Raw genomic sequence first — 13,865 nt, 5'->3', positions numbered from 1 at the left:
ATAAATTAGTTTAAGGCCAAATGGCTTGTAATTATATATTCCACAGGAAAGATGCATACTAATCTTTGGTGATGATGCATGAACTATATATGGTTTTCCCAGACAAAGCGGCTGGGTAGCCTATATGAACAGGACCCACCAAGGACCCAGGTGCCTTCTTCCACTCATTACACCTCACCTCCAGTAGGTTCTGTGTTGCATTTTTAATGAAACAGAGAGGGTGCAACAGCTTTCATTTCACATCTCACATTCCTTCACGCAGCAAAGTCATCTGTCAGAGATGATAAACTCCAATTTAGTGAGAGGTCATGTGAAATATTAACAAGGGCCTCCAGCAAACCACCCCAATCAATTCCAAACTGATATTTTCATAAATCAATGCAATGGGGCTGAAAGAGAAAATGCTTCTTTGCAGTGAGATAGACAGGCATATTGAGTTTTTGGAGCATATTAAGATTTCACTTTTATTTTGGCTAGTTCTTTACATTCACAGAAGAAAACCCCCCAGAAGTTTCTGATTTACTTCCAGGTGTAACATTGCATTGATCTCTACAGTATCTTGCTGCAGGTTTTCTTGACTTGATTAAGACATCCACTACTGAATGTACCACTGTACCGTCTGTGATCTCTTTAGCTTAATTCAGATGAGCCTATTTATCTTTTAAAAGGAAGGAAAAGTAGAATCTTTCTGTTTGAAATTATAAACTGAATTTATAAGTAAATTGTATAAAACCCCTGATTGATTCAATATGCTTACATTTATGTGACTTTTTGAGTCTTCTGTGCGTTTATGAGCTGATACGAAAAACAAATACAAAACAGATTTTAAACTAAAAGGCAAAAGAACAACTTCATTCTTCTTTAGCCTGTCCTGACTGAATCAGGAAGTGTTCCAGTGGCTAAATGGGCTTCTTGTAAGTTACTGATCCTGAAAGTTCTAAACTACATAAAATATCTATTGAAGATGCCCGCGATAGAGTAGTCAGGTTTACACCCCTTGCTTACATAGGTTTAATCCCAATGGCCCTGAAAAGCTGCATGCTTCCTAGACTATGAAACAGCATGCTTAAATTACTGCCGTGCAGTGGCAACTACAAGTGAAAAAATCATCAAGCATTAATGCATGAAATGTGTCTGCACTTGTTCTGAGTCAGTGACTGTGTGAGTACAAGGCTGAAGCACCTTGAGTTTTTCTCTGCAGCATAAGGCAGAGCGTTAAATAAGATTTATCAGAGCCGCCTCGGCTCGGGTTTAGAGGCCATTTCCCATGAATCCCACTGTGGGCCCTCTGTGGCCCACATCAGCCAACTTGTAAATAAATCAGCCAAACCGTATGGCTCTCGTCTTTTGAGATTCAATTTACCTCATGACCACTGAACCGCTGTGCGCTTCTCTCACATCAGGAGACAGGAGCAAGCTGGACAGTTAGAGTTTAAAGAGAGGGAAGGGGGGGTGAGTTGGTGAGGCAGGCTCATGCATAGTGAGTCTTGAGTTTGACAAGTTCCAGCATCCGCCTCCACTCTCTGTTTGACAGGGGAAATGAGTTGGAATTGGAGCTTTGTCAGGCAGTCACACTTGGTAATTAGTTTCTGGCCTTTCAATTGAAATGTGCCAGGAGACAGCGCAGGTAACACTTAAGGCATTTGCCATCACTGAAAGAGTGATCAAAGCCATTCAGTCAGCTCCACATGTTCCATTCAGAAGGGGTTATAGACAGGAGTTTTTTAATACCCACAGTGACTGAGCAATATGGCCCTGCTGGTCTTTTTAGTGTAATAATTAAACTGAATTTGTTTACATGTGCTTACTAAGTCATGCATCGTGTTCATAAACCTTTTTATGTTTAATTATAGCTGTTTGCTTGCCGTTGTATTTTTCAGTCAACACAGAAGCTGTGATAGTGGTTACCATGGGCATTGAGATAAAAGAATACATCAGGATTTTGCATTGCATGCCTGTAACAATCTTGAAAAGATCCAATTCAATACACCAGAACCAGAAATATCTCATTCCTTGCATTCTTGCTCTTGCAGTTCCTTAAATTCAATGTAACTGTCACCATTTAGTGAAATATTTGAGTGTGATATGCTGGTAGTTGCTAATGTAGCCTGGAGCCTTTACCTCAAGGAGGGCTGCAGCTTTCTGAATTATCTCACGCTCCAGATTTACTTCACTTGAGCCTTTTTTCCACCGTACACAGCAACAATTCCATAAAACCTATACACAAACTTTCTATTCAGCAATTCTCACATCAGTAAGAGAAATGTCACAGCTGGGGATACAGAGTCATACTGCTCTCACAATACTAGTTTTCATTGTATACACATAACATGTACATAAGGCTGGTTCAGTGAAAATCAGGCACATTGGATCCTGCACATCTTTTCTTTTCATTTGCCTTTTATATTCATTAACTTGCACCACACATACTTTTATTAAAAATGTCCCCACTTTCAATTATATTAAATCGTTTGTTCATTCAAAGAATGAAATTCCATTAAGGTAACTGTAAATGATGTTCCCTTTGTTAATGTCCATGTTGTTAATCTCTCCTGCAAAGCTGTAATTCGCTTGTTTTTTTTAACACCTGCAGATACACCTATTAGTTGACATAAAACTGTCACAATGAATAAAGCCATCCTGGAACAAACAGTCAGGCATTTTGGAAAACTTTAGAAACTTTAAAGCCTCTTTAGATTTATTAATGCGTGCCAGTGCAAACTGGATTTGGTTTAAAAAAAAAAAAAGTACTGTGAGCATTTACAAAGAGAGCGCAGTGAGAAGATTGCACTTATTTTTTGCATTTCATATGTTTGCATTCATTGCTGCGAGACATTTGTAGCAGCGTGTGCTAGAAGAATGAGACATTTCTCCACGTGAGTCAATTTATCTGGAAAGCCGGATAAAGGTGCTCTTAAAGGATATAGATTACCAAGCCACCTACTTCTATTTGCTCAGTGAACTCGGAGATGAGTTCAGTACATTGAGCTTGGAACCTCAAACCAAAAGGAGTCATCCAATACCAGTGGCAGCAAAACTTCTTGTAACTCTTTAATTTTTGGTGTCAGGTTCTTTCAACAGACCGTGGTTCAGTGACAGGAATTACACAGCTTTATCCTTAAAAGTAAAATGCCCTTTGTTGGGCATTAGCTTTAAAAACATACTTTTCATTAATAAAGTTTTATTACATTCAAATTAAACTGCTATAGTTTCAGCACCATGGACAGCGCACAAGATGCTCTGTGCTATAACATAGAACAGTTTTTGACAGACTTACACAAATTCAGCTGTACATGTACATGACAATATGTAAGATATATATCAGACATACACACACACACAGAAATAAACTTTTATTAATCAGGCATTTGTGTTTTGTTTTCTCAGTTGACGTTTTCTTCAATACAACAATGCTATAGAATGGACTGCCATCATATTGTCTCATGGCTTACAAACCTAGACTGGAGCTTGAGAATTACTGAAGCCCGTTTTGATTAAAATGACTCTTTCTGCCAGACTGGCACTTTAGGCCTACATTTAACATACATGTAACTGACCTGTATTTATATGCTTTTCTGATTACAGTTAAAAGAGGCTCCTGTCCTGTCATTGCATTGACTCTTAAATTGTGACCTTGCTCTAAACTGTGTGGGGTTTTTGGCATGTTATATTGAAAGTAACTGACTGCTCCTGTGTTTAGAAAGCAGCACAATTTTTGTAAATCACGTGGAAAACTAAACACACGCGGTATTTGGGGATTGCGCTTACACACTATTTTGCCATTTTTTGGTAAATCTGGCCCATAGATTATTGCTGTTAGAAATTAAAAAAAAACATTACAAATCTAAATTTCACTATAATGGGTCTACATTTAATAAAGAAGAAAGCTTTTTTAGCATAAAGATTAGATAAAAAGTTCCTTCTATGTCAAAGTTCCTCTTCAAAGTATGTATTTCCTACAGTATGTGTTTAATTTATACAAAGAAAAGTAGAAGCTGTTTTTTATTTAAACTGTTTTCATAGTTCAGTGTTGTGACATATCAGAGTGTTGCTTTCACAGCTAAAACAAATCTTCAAATCATGTTTCTTTCTTTCTTTTATTTTGAAATGCTGTAGCTTGGATTATGCTGGTAGATGTATTTTTGACAGAGCTAAGCTATGTTCTTCTTCCAGTTATTTTTTCATTCATTTTTTTTTGCTTAGCTAAGCTAATCACCTTCCAATTCAAGACATAAAGACATGACAGACAGACCAGCCAGTGGGTGGTGGTGATCTTCTTGCCTCTCCCCAAGAACGCTATTACAATAGTTTTCATTTGTTGACAAATCAGAATAAGCCTGGTATGGTTCATATTTTTGAATACACTTCATTTTATACATCTTTGGTATTTTGTCCTGAGATTAATCCTGATGTTATGTATGGTAAATGGCCTGTATTTATATAGCGCTTTACTAGTCCCTAAGGACCCCAAAGCGCTTTACATATCCAGTCATCCACCCATTCACACACACATTCACACACTGGTGATGGCAAGCTACATTGTAGCCACAGCCACCCTGGGGCGCACTGACAGAGGCGAGGCTGCCGGACACTGGCGCCACGGGCCCTCTGACCACCACCAGTAGGCAACGGGTGAAGTGTCTTGCCCAAGGACACAACGACCGAGACTGTCCAAGCCGGGGCTCGAACCGGCAACCTTCCGATTACAAGGCGAACTCCAAACTCTTGAGCCACGATGTATATTTTTGAAGAATCAAAAAAATGACACCTACTGCAGTTCAGTTATGTTGCAGTTATTTCTGAGAACATGTAAAGAGTCTTTTCATCCACAAATTTGTTGGAGTTCACACAGTCACAGTCAAATCCATGTAAACTGTGGCCCAGTGTAACAAAATCATAGAGACTCAGTGCAAATTCATGGCAACACTAATATGTTCTGATTACACATTTTCTTTGGCTTTGATACGCTATAAAATCTGCCTTCTCTGAACAATATTTAAGGTCTTTGATTAGCACTTGAGAAAATAAAAGTAACCCTAACCCTAACTTAACTGCAGTTGGATTGTTCTTCAAATGTTTTGACAAGTCAGAAGACGACATTATCTGTTTTAGAATTATATAAAAATGCATTTCTTTTAAGAACAGTTCTTGGTGGCAGTTTTTTCATCATAGTATTTTATTTCATTAAATGGTAAATGGCCTGTATTTGTATAGCGCTTTTCTAGTCCCTAAGGACCCCAAAGCGCTTTACACAACCTGTCATCCACCCGTTCACACACTGGTGATGGCAGCTACATTGTAGCCACAGCCACCCTGGGGCGCACTGACAGAGGGGAGGCTGCCGGACACTGGCGCCACCGGGCCCTCTGACCACCACCAGTAGGCAATGGGTGAAGTGTCTTGCCCAAGGACACAACGACCAAGACTGTCCAAGCTGGGGCTCGAACCGGTAATCTTCCGATTAATATCATCTTTTAGTTCATTTATAGTGGCCCTTTATCATTTCTAATGAGATGTTTTATTTCATAATGCACTGTTATTTTGTGACATTTTTCATCAGTAATAATTTATTCCATGATAACACCATGTCCTTATGTACTTTTTTCATTCTTACCTTTTTCATCATGTCACTTTTTATTTTGTTACTTTTGTGTTGCTGTTGTTTCTTTCTATTTCACAATGACACCATCTGTCTCATTCTTGTGAGTGGGATTTTGCAGGAATGCCTTGAGAGAATTTGTTCAGATTTGGTACAAAAACTCAGTTGGACTCAAGAATGAACTGATTTGAATTGACTAGTCATATTGAACTTGCGAAATACATTTTTGGCCATAACTCCAGATTTCACACCGATGTGTATAGGAATAAAGTGACAACATTTATTATTATATTATATAACATAATATTCCAAATGTTAAAGGTCAATTTTGAAAAACATCAATTTAGATTTATTCAGTGTAGAGCGCTTGGTGCAGTTCAGGATTTTATACCTGCAGTGAGTTCGTATGAGCTCTGCACCTTTTCTTTTTCCTTATTCATGTGATGTGTTAATCAACACCTAACTGTGCTGCTGATGGCAGCTAAATTTCCACTAGCTACACAGAGCTATAAAGCCTGAGTAAGAAGGATGATTGAAAAGGCTCATAGACTGAAAACAACACCTGAATGCACCTTAATGGGGGAATTTCGCTCCATGTCTAGTGGTGATCATCTAGGATTTAAAAGTTTTTCATCTATCAACTTGTTGATCCAGAAAAAATGTTGAACCGGAATAATGGAGATTATGTAATAGGCATATGCTTGAGCAGTGCATTTCTGGCTGCCTTTTTAAACCCGTTGTATGGTGTGTGATGTGCTATTTTGTGTATTAATTCCTATTGGTCTTTTTAGGTGTGTGCTGTGTGTATAGGGAATTTGTAAATATTGACTTACTTGCACTTTACAAATGTCGCAAAGTCATCATGAGTAAATATGTTCTCAGATAACATCTTTTGACAGGTGATCCTCCCATACTTTTCCTGCAGGAGATTATTTTTGTCTGACATAGAAGACAAAATGCCGTATTTTTCGGACTATAAGGCGCACCACATTTTAAGGTGCACTGTCGATGAATGGATCTGTGTTCATACGTAAGGCGCACCCGATTAAGGCGCATTAAGTGAAACAAAACAGTGAGATAAGTCAAACGTTACTGAACTCATTCTTCTTGCTTCCTCCACTTCTGTACCATTGATTCATTAATGCTGAATTCTCTGGCAGCTGCTCTATTCCCATGTTATTGCAGTATATTAATAACTAACCTCATATTGTGGATGGATTATCTAAGTTGTTCTCCTGACTGAAGTTTGGTCCGTTTACAGCATCCTGCCATGCGATTGCATTTGTCCCTAACCATCGGGAACCCGCACGTTAACTTTTATCAAGTGGAAAAGTGTTAGCGTTCATCCTCAAGCTTCACTGTGTTTATGTTATGCTAACATAGCTGTGCTGCTAGCGATAACATAGCATATCATTATATTCCAGCTAGCCCAACTTCAGCAACCCTACAAAAGTCACTGCCGTTTAGTTTTCTGTCTTCACTTATGTTGGAAGTGATAGCAGAGCTGTACGTTTTAATTTTTTCAGAAATCTCTGTCAGAACATGGTATATCATGTTTAGGTGGAAACTAGCGAGCTAACTTCCTGCTAACTTCTAACTCGGTTAAATTTAATAAATTCTGTTTTCATGGATGCCTGGATGTTAAACTGAATTGTTACACGAGGTAAAGCAGCAACGCTGATCATTTTATTAGAGATGAAAGAATTTAGACAGTTTTTTACTCTCAGTGATGCTGCAGTGTTCATTTGAATTTGGGACCTGAAGTGGACACAGTTTTGGACCCAGATTACTCCACAAGGCTCCTGACTATGGTAGCTGTAATGCTTCGACAATCCATCAAGCGGTGCAGCTTCGTAGCTTACCAAAGTTGTACTAAAACATTTTTTGACAGATTTTTGAGCGCCATGTACCACATAAAATCGGTTCGAGGTCAGTAAGCACAACCAGAATTTATACATTAACTGTTGTAGAAATGCATGTACTGTTGCATTTTTGAGATGTCTCCATAGCCTTTGTGCTGGTTGAATTCCTACCATCCTCTCTCTTAAGCATGGACATTCAAGCTGGATCAGACTGCAAACACCCAGCACTTTCTTCAGAGTACTTTGTTACTCTGGTAAAATCCTTAATGCGTCTTCTTACTTTACACATCCATTCATTTTCTTAACTGTTTACACAGTTGAGGGTCACGGAGGGCAGCTAGAACATGTCCCAGCTGTCACACCCTGAAAAGGTCATGAGAGTTAAAACCATCTGTTGAAATAGAAAGTTTAAAGCTTTTCAAGATCAGAATCGGATTTAGAATAATGACAGTTGTTAATAAAGAAAAAAAATAACATTGCTAGAAATTGAGCATAAATCTTGTGCTCCACCGCCACCCTCCTTCTCCCATCCATAAATGTGTATTTTGAAAGTAATTTCTCTGGCTACATTATTAGTTAGTTATTAGTTACACCTTGTTAGTACCCTTTGTCTACAGGATTGTTGTAGTGCTTTGTAGTATGGTTTCAACAAGATGCTGGGAACATTCCTCAGTATTTTGAATCATTTAAGGCAGGATGGAAGCATTCTTTCATGTTGGTTTTTTTTTTGGTTTCTGACCCTACCATCAAAAATAGAGACTGGGCAATGTTTTTCCAATCTTATGTTGTCCAATTTCAGGTGAGCCCATATGAGTTGTTGCCTCAGTTTAGTGTTTACTGCCAATCTGCCTCAAGGTTCAACATGTTGTGCATTCAGAGATGTGGTTCTGCATACCTTGGTTATAAGTTGTGTGGAAAAAGGTATCAATTTGTAAAAGAAACATTTTCTAAATGGGCTCTCAAGAAATCACTGACATAAACCATATAAACAGCAATAAAAACAATGCACAATCATAAAAAAACAAGGCTTCAGTAAAAACCACAAAATTTTGTAAAACCACTAAAATGGTAAGATAAGCTACAGATATCACATATACTGATTTAAGAATGCTATTGCACAGGTAACAAAATCGCTTTTAGTCATATTACACCTTACTCATGGTGTTCTATATCTGCAGCCCGAAGGTGAGTCTGGTTCTCTATAATAACTTTGGGTCTTTAAGCCTTGCGTACTACCTGCATATACAATAGGAAGTCAGGTCTGTGGGAGACCTATCATTTTGCTAACTACCTTCACAACATTTCCAAACCAGGCAGTTCCAATTTTATTTCTATAGCACATTTAAAAGACCCAGGTACATCAAAGTGCTTCACAGATGAGCCGCCTTTGCAGGGTTATAACAATAAAGGAGCAAAGAAAATACAGTTATCATTACAGATGGTGGTGTGGCACAAGCACGAACCGGGGAAAAGTTAAGATCTAATTTGTTTGGAATGCTAGCTTAAACAGGTGGGTTTAAGCTCGCAATAATGGAAGATGTTACAACTGTCTTATTGCAACTATTTTAACCGAGACAACGAGTTTGTGAAGCCTTTTTCTTAATGTTCTGAAGTCAATGAATGGTATCCACCATGTGGTAGCAGCACAGCGCACCAAAACAAGCATTGTTACAAAAAACCCCAAAAAACCCCAAAACACAGCCGTAGCCATGGCAGTTTGGAAGCTGCGGGGCCCTCCCCAAGCCAAACGAGACCCATAGAAGCTCCCGGGCATGCTTAGCCTCCTGCCTCACCCTCTCGTTGAGGAAGGCAGAAACTGCGGGTCGCCGATACCACACGGAGTCTGCTGGGTCCATGTTCTGGTTGCGATCTTCTGTTATGTGAGGGCTGTGTGCAGGCAGGAAAAGGACCCAAAATGCAGACTTACGGAAACAAAAGATGAACTTAAATACAGCTGCTGAACTCAAAATAACAAACTTCCAAAATACAAACATTAACGCAGGCAGGAAAAACCAAAACACACAGCATGGGTAAGAGTAGATAAGAGTAGATTGTGACACGGACACAGAGAAACACAGGGCTTAAATACACAGAGGGAGCAATCAGGGAATGGACAACAGGAGGGAAACACAGCTGGGGCAAACCAGGCCTAATGAGACAAAGGAAGCCAAACCAGACGCATTTACATGAGACACGGACTTTCAAAGTAAAACAGGAAACATAACACAGAGACACGAACTTGACAAGGGGATACAGCTGACAGGTGAGACAGAGCAACTAGAGAACACAGAGACATAAACCATAAGACAGAACTCTAACAAAGAAACCAAAGATTAGAAATGATAAATAATATAATAAACTCAAAACCCTGGGTCTACAACCCAGACATCCTAACACACTGGAGGATGTTATGAGTGGCAGATATTAGATATTTAATAAACAGACGATATCTAGCTATCAGTCCACAAAAACATCTTCAGGTAATATAAAAGAAAACATCCCACTTGGAGGGAGAGCAGAAACAGGATCAGTGAAGAGACCCAACGTGGGGATTTGCTTTCCACTTTCTTTCTCTCTCTCTGTTGCCCTTTCCGGGAAGTTCAGCAGCCTGTCAATAACTGTCTCAGTCAATCAGGCCTGTAAGGCTGCTTGGGCCCCTGGTGTAACTGAAGGATATAACAGATACAACCTATAACTGACACAGCTCCAGATCTATGCACTGTAATCACTGGGGAGCCCACCTCTCAAACTGTTGCCTCACTTGTTGCACGACAGTGGACACGCGTGCTGTGTAATTATTTTTTATACCACTGAACCTTTTGAAATTGATTACATGCAATATATACCACTTTACTGTGAAGTGTACTGGTGGGGTGGGGGATGGTTGAATGCAGATATTGTTTGACAGTGTCATGCTATAGTGTCTTCACCCACAAAGAGACTCATCCCCCTTAGCTTTGATAGACCACCTTACACATGAAAGAAGAAGAAAACTCAAATGTTTGCTGCTTTAAGTTTTTTTTTTTTTTTCAAATCTGCTTTCTTGTGTGCATAAAAAAAAGACCTTGTACATCCTGTTTATTGACGGTTTATTGGCTTGTTGTACTTAGATAATGATATTTTGGATTTTTAATAATAGATAGGTAGACAAACAACCAACAATTCTTAAGGAACATTATTAGGACTGGGGCTTGTTTTTATAGCTAAGATTAATTAAGGTCATTAACTTCCCATTTTGTTTGTAAACTGATGACTGTGTCCATTTTATAGTGTCATTTTCCTGAAAAAGTCTCCTAAAGGGCTTAAAGTTTTATGGCACTGAACCAAAAAGTAAAATTTTAACTGGCTCATTTCACTGTCAGGAGGCCAAAGGATTCAAACAAATCCGATTTCATCATAAAATAAAGAAAACATAAATAAAAGAAACCACAGAAATCAATAACTGAGCCCAAGAGTCAGTTTTATGAAAAAGAGTCTAAGGCTGCTTGTTACAGGTTTAGATTAGTTGTTATGACACTTTTTCCCAAACCTGTTATGTGTCATGATATTTGTGATTAGATGACTCCTCTTAAATACTCTGTGCAGTGTGCATAGGTATACAGAAGTATACATTGTAAAGATAGTAAAGTGGTTTAATAGGTGTTTTAGCTGCATTCAGTGCTGTGTCACTGCAGTCGTGTGAAATAAAAAGTTTACAACTAAGTGCATGATTGCTGCTTCCACAGGAACTGAGAAGGTAAGTAGCAGCCTGGAGCGGCTAATTAAATGTGCTTGATCATCAGCGAGTGTTAGCATCTTAAACTGAGAAGCAGTTTTGACAATTTGCTCATCTGTAGCATTCAGGTGTGTCTTAACACTTTGTCAGTTGTCTCAAGAGTGGACATTCCAGCAAATTCATCCCAAGATCTGATCGTGCTTCGCTCAAAGAAACTGCAAAACACTAGAGCTACATTTCAGACGCTATAGGCCTCCTTTAGCATGTTAAATATTAAATTTCCATCAAGTATAATTAGGAAAAGTCTGAACAAGTATGACTTTATTGCAAAGACTTCTAGATGAAATCATCTCCCATCTAAAAAGAAGATGGCAGTATGGCTTAATTTTGCAAAGTTGCAGCTGAACAAACCATGAGATTTCTGGAACAATGTTCTTGAAGAGAGAGCAGAGAGAGAGCAAAGTTGAGAAGTGTGGCCCACAGTGGACAGTGCCATATTTGACAAAAAACAAACACCCATACCAACTGCCAAGGGTGATGAATTGGGCTTGTTTGTCAGCTACTGGGGCCTAAGTATCTTGAAGTTACTGGGTTGACCATGAGCTCCTCTATATACCAAAATTTTCTAGACTCAAATGTGAAGCTAAACCTTGATTGAAATTGGGAGATACAGGATCACAATCAAGTCAAGTCAAGTCGGCTTTATTGTCACTTCAACCATATACAGTTAGTACACAGTGAGTGATACCAACCACAGCAGCAAATCTACAACAAAGGCTGAAGGAGAAAAGAGGCGAGGTGTTGGTATGGTTCAGAATTTGACCTGATTGCAGTGCTGTGGTAGGACCTTAAATGAGCTGTGTGTAAAAAAAAAAAAAAAAAATGCCCACAAGCCTGAACTCAGTTCAGCTCAATTCAATTCAATTTTATTTATACAGGGCCAAATCAACACACCAGTTACCTTAAAGTGCTTTTTATTATAAGGTAGACTCTACAATAATACATACAGAGAAAAACCAAACAATCAAATGACCCCCTATGAGCAAGCACTTTGGCGACAGTGGGAAGGAAAAACTCCCTTTTAACAGGAAGAAACCTCCAGCAGAACCAGGCTCAGGGAGGGGCGGCCATCTGCTGCGACCGGTTGGGGAGAGAGAAGGAATACAGGATAAAGACATGCTGTGGAAGAGAGCCAGAGATTAATAACAGGTATAATTCAATGCAGAGAGGTCTATTAACACATGGTGAATGAGAAAGGTGACTGAAGAAGAAATACTCAGCAGCCTACAGCTGTTGCAGCATAACTAAGGGAGGATTCAGGGTCACCTGATCCAGCCCTAACTATATGCTTTAGCAAAAAGGAAAGTTTGAAGACTGAAGCAACATGAAGATGATTGGGCCTGAAAACAATGATGTCAGAGTCCGTTAAAGAGACTAATGTTGTAGTTGTTATAACATTGGCCCACTCTACATTTATTACAATAAGCATTATTGGAATTGTAATAGTGAAGATTTACTTGATCCACTCAAGGTAAATAAATTCACAGAGCATCATTTCTGTGCTTTCACCCACAATGGTACTTTCATCATTGTTTCTGTCAGCACAACTTACTCACACTTTTGTGCTCGATACTTGCTGCTAGATCAACTTCATGATCATTCTTGATGCTTTTACAACTCTTGATCAAACTCAGGCTGAAGATTCTAACACCAACACCTCTTTTAGTGTTAATTACCAGTGCACAGCTCGCTGCTCAGTTGCTTGCTGTTGTGTCAACTGGTGTTATTGAGTGACATACTGTAAAACTTTGGATTTTTTGGCAACTCTCATGAAGTGTAATTATTCATCATGTTTTAGGGTATAGTTGCTGGTGATTTGCATCACAAAAATCTGTTTTTGCCAGTCATTATTTTGATTTGTTTGACACTGATGATGGGGCAGAAGTGATCCCAAATGTTACTGACAACTCAATGCTCAACAACATTTTTTTTTTTTGATTTTAGCCTCTGAAAACCACCATAGTGGATTTTACCTCAAACAATCAAGATGTGACTTTCAGCTTGAATTCAAACCCAGCAAGGTTATTGGACGGACAACTTTAATTATACATATGAGAAGTGTTTTTAAAACCGCCCTGACAGAGCTTTGAAAGGCCTTCAGAAAGCCTGGAGAACTTTTGCTTAGGACCACTTTTAAAAATTTCAAGAAATTCTTTCTCCTTGCAACCCTGCTCCTTAACAGCAAATAGCCGCTGTTGTTGTTATTTTTATTGCCATTTTATTGTTTTTATTTATATTTATTCGGACAATTTTTTTTCTTATGAAATCCTTATCTCATTGGGTATGTGTGCCCATGTAAGTTGCCCTTGTTGTCCCTGTCGTTAAACTAATTTCTCCTTGTGGGACAAAGTATTTAGCTGAACTGAATCAAAAGCAAAATATAAGAAATGAGGGGTGGCTTTTGTACATCATTGTATCTAAGTAACAGTGAATGACTGCCTGAAGTCTGGAACCCATGGGCAGCAAAAGATGCCATGTTCCCCTCTTTCCTGGGTTGCTTTTAAAGTACACACTCGCTCATTCTTCATTTGCATTGTGAGGCAGTTTCCAATAAGTTTTGCAGCATTTGGCTGAATCTAAGCAGAGAGTATAGCTCTGTACGCTTCAGAGTTCATCCTGCTGCTTCTTT

At 38.9% G+C, this 13,865-nt stretch overlaps 1 protein-coding gene across 2 annotated transcripts in view; it reads left to right on the top strand.

Annotated features, from left to right (window-relative positions):
• Positions 1-13,865, top strand: part of LOC147316932 (netrin receptor UNC5D-like) — a 310,246-nt gene that overhangs the window by 80,132 nt on the left and 216,249 nt on the right. The window lies entirely within an intron of this gene.

This window comes from Aulonocara sp. 'chitande type north' Nkhata Bay, linkage group LG12, assembly GCF_057382095.1.
Source record: "Aulonocara sp. 'chitande type north' Nkhata Bay isolate Kocher_YH1m ecotype deep benthic linkage group LG12, A_spYH_male_GT1.1, whole genome shotgun sequence".
Taxonomy (NCBI): domain Eukaryota; kingdom Metazoa; phylum Chordata; class Actinopteri; order Cichliformes; family Cichlidae; genus Aulonocara; species Aulonocara sp. 'chitande type north' Nkhata Bay.
Note: the sequence above shows the minus strand (reverse complement) of the source record. Positions and strands in the feature narration are given on the sequence as shown.